Here is a 12,073-nt window from a genome sequence, read left to right on the forward strand (position 1 = left end):
ATCTACTGTTTCTATTATTATTATTATTATTTGTCCAGAGCTTGGACGTTCTATTAGGAGAAAGGAGAGTCCAAATATGGGTATGATTGATGATTACCACGTCATCCACAACATTGCATACGAGTACTTTTGATAAGTTGTTATTGACACAGCTAATTACCAGAAACTTCCGGATTACCCAACACAGTACCTATATATACTTTTCAGTGTTATGAATAGTCAATATTTTATGAATATGGAACTTGATTTTGTACTAAAGGTTTCCTGGTTTTCTTTATCACATTTGATGCTGTGCTGACATATTTTCTGAAGGTTTTTCATTAGTTCTGTCTGGATGAAAATGGGACTGCTAAGACATAGTTTCTTAGTTAATATTATCATTATATTTTTCTTCTGGATTAGGACACTATAAATCTGCTGACTAGCTCCATAACTGTTATCCAAAGCTGATATGGTTATCAAAAAGTGCAGAGTTGATAATTAGAAGGAACTATGTTATATCTCTTAATTTTCTTAAATGTATGTGACACAGTAAAGATTCCACATATGTGTAAAACATGTCTCTGTCTGCTGAGCTTCATGTTAATGATTGAACCAAGATGTTTTCACAACACCTACACTATTCAAGCACCCACTCTCTTCTAAACTATGTCTAAATTCCTTTGGGATTTTTTGTTCTATAGAGTATTTCAACTACTGCCATCAAGGAGTACAGAGATTAAGAGTTCTGTGTTTTGTTTGGATGATGATAGCTACAGAAATGAGTTGTATGAAATAAACAGTCCTTGAATAACCTAGATGGAAATTATTTATTTGAAGTGCCTAATGATCAGACTTGTACCTGCATTTTGTTTCCTTATTAATTTTGTGTTCATTTTGCTCTTAGTGCTTTAATTCCATGACCATACTGAACATCTACACTATAAATTATATGAGTAGGGTCTGGCCCAAAGTACATGGTCCAATCATGTTAATGTGACTACTGCATATGTTTGATGTCAATGTACTATAACCACTTGCAGACAGCAAGTCACAGCACTAGCAGTGGAGGATACATAAAGCTTGTTGGAGGAACATAGGAAACAGTGCAGTTATTGTGGTAATATGGAAATGGAATGATTTATCTGATGTCCAAAATATTTATTTATTTATCCATCTATAGACAATAAATATTGCATGGATTTTGTCCAAAAGTACATGTAAATTTACTGGAAACAATTTGTGCAAAAGGTACATACAAAATTTTACATTAAGTAGCACAAAGAATAATACGTACAAAATTGTATAAAAATATACAAAGAATAATACTTGGTCATACAAGACACAGTAATACAACTTTTTATACATGTATACTAACAGTATTGTAACTGCATACTCTGTTTGCCCCAAGGTTTTACTTTTGTCTTCCCTAAACAGGAAGCCCTTATATTCACTACAATTATTCAGTAAGATATTACAACACTCAGCAGCTGTCCATCAGATATACTTTAGGGGATGAAAGACAGTGTTTTCAGTTTTGCCTTAATGTATGCATTATCAGAATTATTTATTGGCCTAAACAGTCATTTACCGAGTAAAAACATTGTTCAAGTAGAAATTCCTTAAATTCTACTTTAAATGTGTTTTCATCGTCTGACTTTCTGAAGTTGGCTGCCAGTATGTTGTAGAGTTTTGTACCAATATGGCTCACATGCCTTTGTGTGTGTGTTCTTTTTGTTTGCTGAGTATGGAGTGCTGTGCTATTTCAAGTATTGTAGTTATGCAAGTCGGCACTTGTCGGAAAATCTGTATGGTGGGCCATAACATATAAAACACATTTGTATATATATAAGGACAGTATTGTTAGACCTTTAAGCTTGTTGAATAAGGGTCTGCGCTGTGTCTGTGGATGACTGTGTCTTATTATTCTGATAGCCCTCTTCTGTAACAGAAAGATTTGTTTTAGACGGCAAGTGGTGGAACTCCAAAATATTATTCTGTATGTTGCAAGAGACAGCTGAAATATGCCATCCTGGCACCCTCTGCAGTACAAACATTTGCAATAATTCTAAGAGCAAAAGAAGCTGAGTTAAGTTTCTGCACAAGTTTCATTACGTGATCATTAAAATTAAGATTTTCATCTACATGAATCCCCAACAACTGTGCAAGATTTACATTTTGACATATTTTCCCAAAATGCATATAGTTTGTTTTATTTGCATTTAATGTCAACTGGTTTGCATTGACCCAAGTGTGGACATTCTTTATTACTTGATCAGAAGTAGTTTGCAACATTTACTTTGGTACACCTATTAACTCACTAGTGTCATCTGTGAATAGTATGGCCTTTGCTGCTCCATCTGAGGTGTGAAAGTCATTTATGTAGACAAGGAACAATCAGGGACCTAGAATACTGCCTTGCATCACTCCTATTTCCAGTCTTTTTTTGCATCTGATACTAAATTTATTTTGTGTTTGGAGTAATTAGACATCAGTCCTACAATCTGTGTTCTGTTTTGTAGGTATGATTCAAACCACTTTTTTCCTGTCCCATGAATACCTAATGCTTCCAGTTTTTCTAAAAGAATGCCTTAATTGACAAATGCTTTGGAGGGATCTAAATTTATTTCGACTACGCTGTTGTCTTTTTCTAGTTTTTTGATTATTTGATCAGTTAGTGCTGTTTCTGTATTTTTACTTGCCTTGAAGCCATGCCGATTTCTATTTATTAATTTATGATCATTTAGATATTTGTTGATTCTGTGCTTCATTAATTTTTCTATTATTTTGGAAAATGCTGGAAGGAGAGATATTGGCCGATAGTTTGTTACCTTATGCTTGTCGCCGTTTTTGAATAATGGCTTCACTTTTGACATTTTCATCTTTTCCGGAAACACTCCTTCACTAAATGATGAGTTGGCTGTGTATGCCAAGGGCCTTGCGATTTGTGCAGCTGTGATTATTATGATATAAACAGGCACCTCATCTAATCGTGCTGATATTTTAGGTTTCAAGCTTTTTATTGTTTTGAACACTTCATGTTCATCTGTTGGATCTCTCCTCATGCTACAAGCAGCTTATGGAAATTCAGGTTTTTCTTGGTTTGTAAATTTCAAGCTTAATGAAGTTGTTGCATTTATGAAATAATTGTCGATGTAATTTGGCAAATCTTGTTTTTTAATATTGACATTTTGTGTGTTTTGATAATGATATCCTGGTCTTTGCATCTTTCCTGTTTCAGTCTTCACAATACCCCATATGGCTTTTGATTTGTTATCAGACTGTCTTATTAAATTGTCATTACTCATTAATATTGCCTTGGCAATTACTTTTTGATACACCATCTTGTAATTCTTAACATAGTCCTTGAACCGTGGATCTGTAGACATCTTAATTTTGAATTTAGTCTCTTTAGAGTTCCACGAGAAATTTTGATGCCAGCTGTGATCCAAGAACTTGGCTTTGTATTGTGATGTGATGTGATTCTTGACAGCTTCTCTGGAAAGCACATTTCGAAATATCTCATGAAAGTTGAAGAAAAAGTATTATATGCATCATTCGTATTTGTTAGGGACAGCACTTCTGCCCAGGACTCACTAGTTAGGGTATTTGTAAATTCTACCCAGTTTTTAGTGGAAAATTTTCTTTTATACATGAAGTACACTTTTTTTCTTAGTGACATTGAAGGAATTTTGAGGATAAGAGCATTATGGTCTGATAATCCCAAATCAGTATTTGTTACTTCTACTTCTGTGGATTGTACGTTTGAAAATATATTATCTATAAGACTGTTTGTATTATATGTTATTCTTGTGGGTTCGTGTATGAGTGGAAACAGATTGAGACTACATAATAGATTTAGGAATTGATTTTTTAGCCTACTTTCATTCATAAGATTTATGTTGAAATCTCCACAGACGACTACATTGGCTGTTTCAGTAAAAAGAATGTTAAGCAGTGTTTCTAACTGATCAATTAAAAGGACCAAGGGTGGAACCATTTCTGAAGTGCCTAAGCTTATTAACTATTTATGTGTCACTGTGATTAAAACATACTGTGCATGGCAAAATGGCGCTATCCAAAACTGGCACCAAGGCAACTGTGACACACCATGGGCCATACAAGACAGGGGAGAATGGTGGCTGCAGAGTGTTATGCGGGCAAACGGATGTGCAGCTGTTGAGCAACTGAGCACCCAGATGAACCAAGAGACTACAAACAGTGTCTCCTCAATGATCGTTCAGCAAACATAGCTGCATATGGGGCCTCGCAGCTGGAGCCTGTTTCATGCACCGTTGTTGACTGCTGTTTATCAGTGGTGAAGGCTAGAATTTGCACAGCAGTACCGCAACTTGATGTCCACTGAGTGGTAACAGGTGGCCTTTTCAAATAAATCTCATTCTATGCTCCATTGGACAGATGGCCATTGATGTGCATGGCATGACAAGTCTGAAAGCAAATGCCCTGTAAGCAGGAGGGAGCATTGTGATCTGGGGAATATTTTCATGGTACTCCCTAGGTGTTTTAATCATTATGGAAGGCACAGTGGATCAACACAAGTATGCGCCTATCCTTGGGGCCATGTTCACCCCTCAATACAGTTTGTATTTCCTCAGCACGATGGCATCTACCAGCAAGCCTATGCAGTACGTCACACAGTTCACAGTGTATGTTCTGATCCTCCCATCCTATAATTACTAATTCAACTAATTATTTAAATACTGTATTTGCTGGTTTTCGGGACATACACTGCGTCCTTTGTCACGGCATACTGAGCAAGTAGCATGGAAAGTTCAGAAATATTGACTGATCAAAATAACTTATACTTGGCTGCTAAAATTCTTCTTCGTTGTTTCTTGTGGTTCACGTCTAGCGGTCTTCTTTCTTGCTTTCCTGGAGAATATTGTCAAAATATTTGGATTTGCAGGAGTTCACGAGTATCAACTCTTCTATCACTTCTAATCAAAACAATGAACATGTTTCAGTTTTTACTTTGTTGATATATTCTTGAAATCATTCCACAAATTTTAAATAACTCGTTTTTTTGCTTCACAATTTTAAAAAAGATGCTTTTGAGCATTGTTATTTAGACATAACAGGCGACACTTACCCAACTTTGACCACATGTGGCCACACATAACTTCTCTCGGCAGACTACTCCACAGTATCTAACTTATTTGACCCACTGATAGTCTATAGATTGTTAAATACAAAGGCAACAGCACACAGGTCAATGATTATTAAATTTCTCCACACATACACACCTCTCTGACACCTACAGTCACCAAAATAATCAAGACTTTTTTTCATAACAAATATTTACAAAATTTATAAATTAAAAAAGGATATTGCAAACTGTGTTATAAAACATCTTGTACTAGAAATTACACTTGGTACATAGAAGATGACGTGTCAGACCTGTTTCAACACACAAGCCCACCAGTCAGAATGTGAGGATGAGAATAACAGGCTGACAGAAACATAAACGGAACTGGTCTGACTACAATTTTACGTTTTGTACAGTGCAAAATAGTATGTTTTAGTTTTCTTCATGAAGGGCTCACTTGACCTCTTGTCCATGGCATTGCTAGTTTCTTCTGCTGCAATTCCTTAGCGTGATTAGTTGTGTGGCACATTCGTATATAACTTCATCATCATTACATGTTTCTGGAGATATCTACAACAGATACGACACTTTGTCACTAAGTAGTGAGGACACAACAATCACAGAAGGGTTTCAGGATTGTATGCCAACATGAGACACAGTGGACTATAAAACATGGAGGAAGTTGTCACAGAACTAAGGATGATATAGCAATGAGAACTATATAAAAGGAAATAGCATGAAACACACAATAAAATACTACAAGAACAATTAGTACTCGTTACTTACGAATAAAAGCAAATGTGTTTTGTTGGAACATATTGTATGCTAATTAATTGTTTGCTAGTTAAATAAGAGACAATGCAATCAAAATAGTAAAACACTATAGTAAAACAAATGTTAAATAAACAGTTTTTCATTAATAGCTCATCAAAAGTGTAGTAGTGAAGAGAAACTTAATAACTCATTAGATGTTTCTGAGAATTTTTCAGATATTCAAAATGTTCATTCATCATTAATTACCAATACACATGAGAAAAGAAATACATGTAGCTAAAAATAAATGTTTTCACAAATGAGATAGAAATTGTAGTACTCAATAGTGAAAATCCCTTCAAATGGGTAAATGTATATACAAGTACATGATTTACAGTGTATAGCGTACAACGACCTATTTAGAGGTCAGATGCATAAATGATAAAAGACTTGCTCAGAGTGCAATTCTGAGACTTCTTTAAGAGTATTTTTACATAAACTAGAATTTGTGCTCAGACAATAATTCTGAGGTTTTAAAGGTTTCTTCTGGTACAGACCAGTAAAACCAGTCAGTTAAGACTGAAAAAGGGAATTTGCTTATAGAACAATTCTGAGACTTTATGTTAGGTGGCTCTAACCAGCTGCATTATAATAGGAGGCGCAAATGATGTTTACTGTAATGAAACTTGACGTGCAACGAGAATCCTAAAGGAAACAATCAAAAGGATGCCTCGAGTGCATTTCTACATTGTTAACATCCCCAGGAGACACGATCTGATGGAAAACTCGTGCGTAAACATCGAGATTATTACAGCAAACAGGCTATTTGAGAAAATATGTCGAGGTTTCCAGAATACGACTTTCGTAGACATAAACAGTGTTCACAGAGAGCACTTCACAAGACATGGTCTCCACATGAACGTAAAAGGGAAAAAGATTATTAGTGCCGAAATACTTAAATTTATTAATGAGTCATCTGTAATGGAAGTGTCTCCAATCCCAATTCCGCCAAAACAAGAGTTGTCTGTAACAGTGGAACCATCATTATCTGCAGTAGAGCTACAACAAACACCAGTAGCAGCAGCAAAGGCTCAGATATTCTCAGCAGCAGTGTCAGATAAACCAATAGCAGAAGAATCACCACAATCATCAGCAGAGCTGTCGTCATCAGCAACAGCATCCAGAACAGCAGACCCCATAAGACTACCTCAAGGCAATGAAAATGCATGTGAGGAAAATATACAAAGATCATTAGCCGCAGCAGCTAACAAAGAAGGGCAGTCACCAAGTCGGGGAGCACAGGAGCCACCAGCAACAGCAACCACACAGAAGAGGTACCTGAGGCCTGGGAGATCAACAGCAGAAGCAGCTTCCAATCAAGACAGATGCCTGAGGACTAGGAGACCGGCTACACTAAGTGAGGATTTTTTATGGTACCGAGTAAGCAGAAAGAGAACACAGAAAAAGATGTAAGTAAAACTGTCCATCTTAAATACCAGTGTGACAATAGTGAGAGGAATATAAACACCGGACAAAGATACGATCCAGGTTTAATGACACAAACTGAAAAAAATCACTGCACAGTACCAGAAGCAAAGGGAGCAAGTGAAGTGCTTAGTATATTACAGGAAGGGGAACTATTACATTTAAAGCCAACTGTTAGTGAACCAACTCAGTGCATTTTAAAGGAAGATAATCAGAGTGACCAGTTAAAAATACCACTAAGGCTCATGCACCTAAACATACAGACCTTAGAAATAAGCTTAATATACACTCCTGGAAATTGAAATAAGAACACCGTGAATTCATTGTCCCAGGAAGGGGAAACTTTATTGATACATTCCTGGGGTCAGATACATCACATGATCACACTGACAGAACCACAGGCACATAGACACAGGCAACAGAGCATGCACAATGTCGGCACTAGTACAGTGTATATCCACCTTTCGCAGCAATGCAGGCTGCTATTCTCCCATGGAGACGATCGTAGAGATGCTGGATGTAGTCCTGTGGAACGGCTTGCCATGCCATTTCCACCTGGCGCCTCAGTTGGACCAGCGTTCGTGCTGGACGTGCAGACCGCGTGAGACGACGCTTCATCCAGTCCCAAACATGCTCAATGGGGGACAGATCGGGAGATCTTGCTGGCCAGGGTAGTTGACTTACACCTTCTAGAGCACGTTGGGTGGCACGGGATACATGCGGACGTGCATTGTCCTGTTGGAACAGCAAGTTCCCTTGCCGGTCTAGGAATGGTAGAACGATGGGTTTGATGACGGTTTGGATGTACCGTGCACTATTCAGTGTCCCCTCGACGATCACCAGTGGTGTACTGCCAGTGTAGGAGATCGCTCCCCACACCATGATGCCGGGTGTTGGCCCTGTGTGCCTCGGTCGTATGCAGTCCTGATTGTGGCGCTCACCTGCACAGCGCCAAACACGCATACGACCATCATTGGCACCAAGGCAGAAGCAACTCTCATCGCTGAAGACGACACGTCTCCATTCGTCCCTCCATTCACGCCTGTCACGACACCACTGGAGGCGGGCTGCACGATGTTGGGGCGTGAGCGGAAGACGGCCTAACGGCGTGCGGGACCGTAGCCCAGCTTCATGGAGACGGTTGCGAATGGTCCTCGCCGATACCCCAGGAGCAACAGTGTCCCTAATTTGCTGGGAAGTGGCGGTGCGGTCCCCTACGGCACTGCGTAGGATCCTACGGTCTTGGCGTGCATCCGTGCGTCGCTGCGGTCCGGTCCCAGGTCGACGGGCACGTGCACCTTCCGCCGACCACTGGCGACAACATCGATGTACTGTGGAGACCTCACGCCCCACGCCCCACGGCGGTACGTCCACCCGGCCTCCCGCATGCCCACTATACGCCCTCGCTCAAAGTCTGTCAACTGCACATACGGTTCACGTCCACGCTGTCGCGACATGCTACCAGTGTTAAAGACTGCGATGGAGCTCCGTATGCCACGGCAAACCGGCTGACACTGACGGCGGTGGTGCACAAATGCTGCGCAGCTAGCGCCATTCGACGGCCAACATCGCGGTTCCTGGTGTGTCCGCTGTGCCGTACGTGTGATCATTGCTTGTACAGCCCTCTCGCAGTGTCCGGAGCAAGTATGGTGGGTCTGACACACCGGTGTCAATGTGTTCTTTTTTCCATTTCCAGGAGTGTATTACAGGTTTTTGTAAATGAACAGTCACCTCATATAGTAGTGCTAACTGAGCATGGATTAAAATCTGATGAAATTATTTACTGTAAACTAGAGGGCTACTCCTTAGCAAATAGTTATTGTAGACAGCAACATAAGGGTGGTGGTGTGGCAGTTTACATTAGTGAGAATCTTGAGTACAAGAAATTAAACTATCTAGACCAGTACAACAAAGAAGGCTTGATTGAAGTGACAGGCATCGAAGTCCACACCAAAGAGTGTAGAGAGGTTATGAGAAAACATAAAGTTATTAGGATTTATCATCCACCAAAGGCTGATGTAGTTAGCTTCATAGACATATTTAGTAGAGTAGTGGGACGTTGTGGTCCCAGTGACCTAACTATACTTGGTGATCTGAATATTGAGGCAAAATCTTCCAGTTTGTGTAATATGAGGTTAATAGGTACTCTTAACCCATATAATCTCGTAAATGTAGTAAATAGTGATACCAGGGTAACAAAGTCCACATCTAGCAGAATTGATTACGTTATACTATGTAAACATATTAAAGACAGTGTTAGGTGCTGGAATATGGATTTTCACTACTCTGACCACAAATGCCAGCTTGTAGAGTATGTAAACACAAGCATCCCAAAAATGACAAAAGTTACCGCAAATAAAAGAATCCTAAAAGAGGGTAACATCCTTGCCCTAAGAAATAAATTAGCTATAGAGGACTGGGATCTGGTTTACCAGACTGAAGGATCTGAAAACAAATGGGCCAAATTCTATGATACTATGCTAAGACATTTTGACAGATGCTGCCCTGTTAAAAAAATACAAAGTGTGTTCACCCATAATCAAAGTGCAAAAACCAACAGACTGATACTTCCAGCAAATATGATAAAACTCAGGCAAAACATCCAGGACCTGGATGTGTTACACAAGTCAACAAACCTGCATGTTTTTAAGGCCAAGCACAATGAAGCCAAGAAAATCTTTAAGAAAGAGCTTTCAAATCTAAGAAAACAGATATACAGCAGTGAAATAGCTCAGTCAGACAATATAGCCAAGACCTCATGGAGAATTGTAAATCAATTTCGCAAAGCCACACCGAAGCCAGAAACTGAAATTGTAAATATAAGACATGAAGGAAACACAATTAAAGATCCTAATAAAGTCTGCAATGTTTTCAATAAATACTTTATATCTGCAGCTGTTAGTCCAGTTAATAACACAATTGTGAGTAGTGAGGTAAAGCTCTGCCCCTTTGAAGAGCCACCTTTTGAATTCAAACAAGTAAGTGAAAAATAAATAGGCAGGATAATAAATAACCTAAAGAATAAGTACTCATCTGGATGGGATGGTTTGAGTAGTATCGTGATTAAAAAATGTAATAAGGAATTAGTTAAAATAATCACCCACCTGGTAAACTGCAGTATTAGAGAACATACATTTCCAAATGTATTGAAATGGAGCACAGTTAAACCAGTGCATAAAAAAGGATCCAAGTAAGAGGTTTCAAATTTCAGGCCCATATCATTAATAACTGTCTTCAGCAAAGTATTTGAAGTTGTGCTGCTGACACAACTTAGTGACTATTTCTTGAAAAATAAGTTCCTAACAGACACACAACATGGATTCCGAAAGGATCATAGTACTATCACAGCAATTACGGAATTTCTTCACAAAACGTATGGTGCCCTTGATCAAGGAATGCAAACAGCTGGCATATTTCTAGACCTCACTAAAGCCTTTGACTCGGTAAACCATGAGTTACTTTTAAGTAAACTTGAGTCATACAATGTAAATGCTGCATCCATGCAATTGCTGGCTACATATTTATTTAACCGCAAGCAGTGTACAAAGCTGACTTACAAAATCAATAATCAGATCATTAATTTCCAGTCCAAATATGAGACAGTCACGCAAGGTGTACCCCAGGGCTCAATTTTGGGCCCTTTCCTTTTCTTAGTGTACATAAATGATATAGAGCAACCTTTCAACTCCCAATTGGTAACCTATGCAGACGATACCTCACTGTTATTTCTTGGTAAACAAAATGATGAGTTAACGTTGGTAGCAACTGAGGGCCTACGTCAAATAACTACTTATTTCCAAATCAAGGTTTGAAAGTTAATATCAGTAAATCTCAGTTATTGCCATTTAAACTTACAAACTCACACCAAACCTCTATCAGTGACATAGGTGGAATTGAAGTAGTGGACACAGAAGGCTGCAGATTTCTAGGTATTCACCTAGATGAAAATCTAAGATGGGTAAGTCATATCAAATTTTTATGCAATAAAATCAGCAGTTCATTACATCTAATCAGCCAGTTATCAAAAGTAGTCCCACATCAGACATTAAAAACAATTTATTATGGAACCATTTTTGCACAGATTAATTACGGGATAGAGATATGGGGTTGTGCTGCCGACATACATATGAACAGAATATTAACCCTACAGAAAAGAGCAATCAGAATTATCCATGGATTAGCGTATAGAGATTCATGCAGGGAAATCTTTGTTCATCATAAATACCTCACAGTCTACTCACTGTATCTTTACAAATTAATTATATTTTTTGTGACACATCAAAACAAAGCAACAAAGTGCTCTGATATGCATGCCTATAATACAAGAAATAAAGACTGCTACTACAGACAAAGAACAAAATTAAAAACAACAGACCATAGTCCATGCATTAGTGGTCAAATATGGTACAACAGATTACCGAGCTCTATAAGGTGCCACAAAGGGAACTTATTCAAAGTGAAACTGAAATATTTCTTGATTGACAAGTGTTTATATTCTTTAAGTGAATATTAATATTAAACTAAAATAAATTATATAGTTGTGTAAAATCTGAATATTTGTAATAGGTACGATGTAACACCCAATATTGTGCCTTATTAGGTACAATGGTACATTTGTATCATTTATATGTAATCACATATGTATATATGACTGTAGTAAACGTGTAAAAAAATGCTATGACGTTTGCAAAAGACACCAGTTGGTGTCTCCATGCAAAAAAAAAAAAAAAAAAAAAAAAAAAAAAAAAG

The sequence above is a fragment of the Schistocerca nitens genome, chromosome 1 (genome assembly GCF_023898315.1).
Source record: "Schistocerca nitens isolate TAMUIC-IGC-003100 chromosome 1, iqSchNite1.1, whole genome shotgun sequence".
Lineage (NCBI taxonomy): Eukaryota > Metazoa > Arthropoda > Insecta > Orthoptera > Acrididae > Schistocerca > Schistocerca nitens.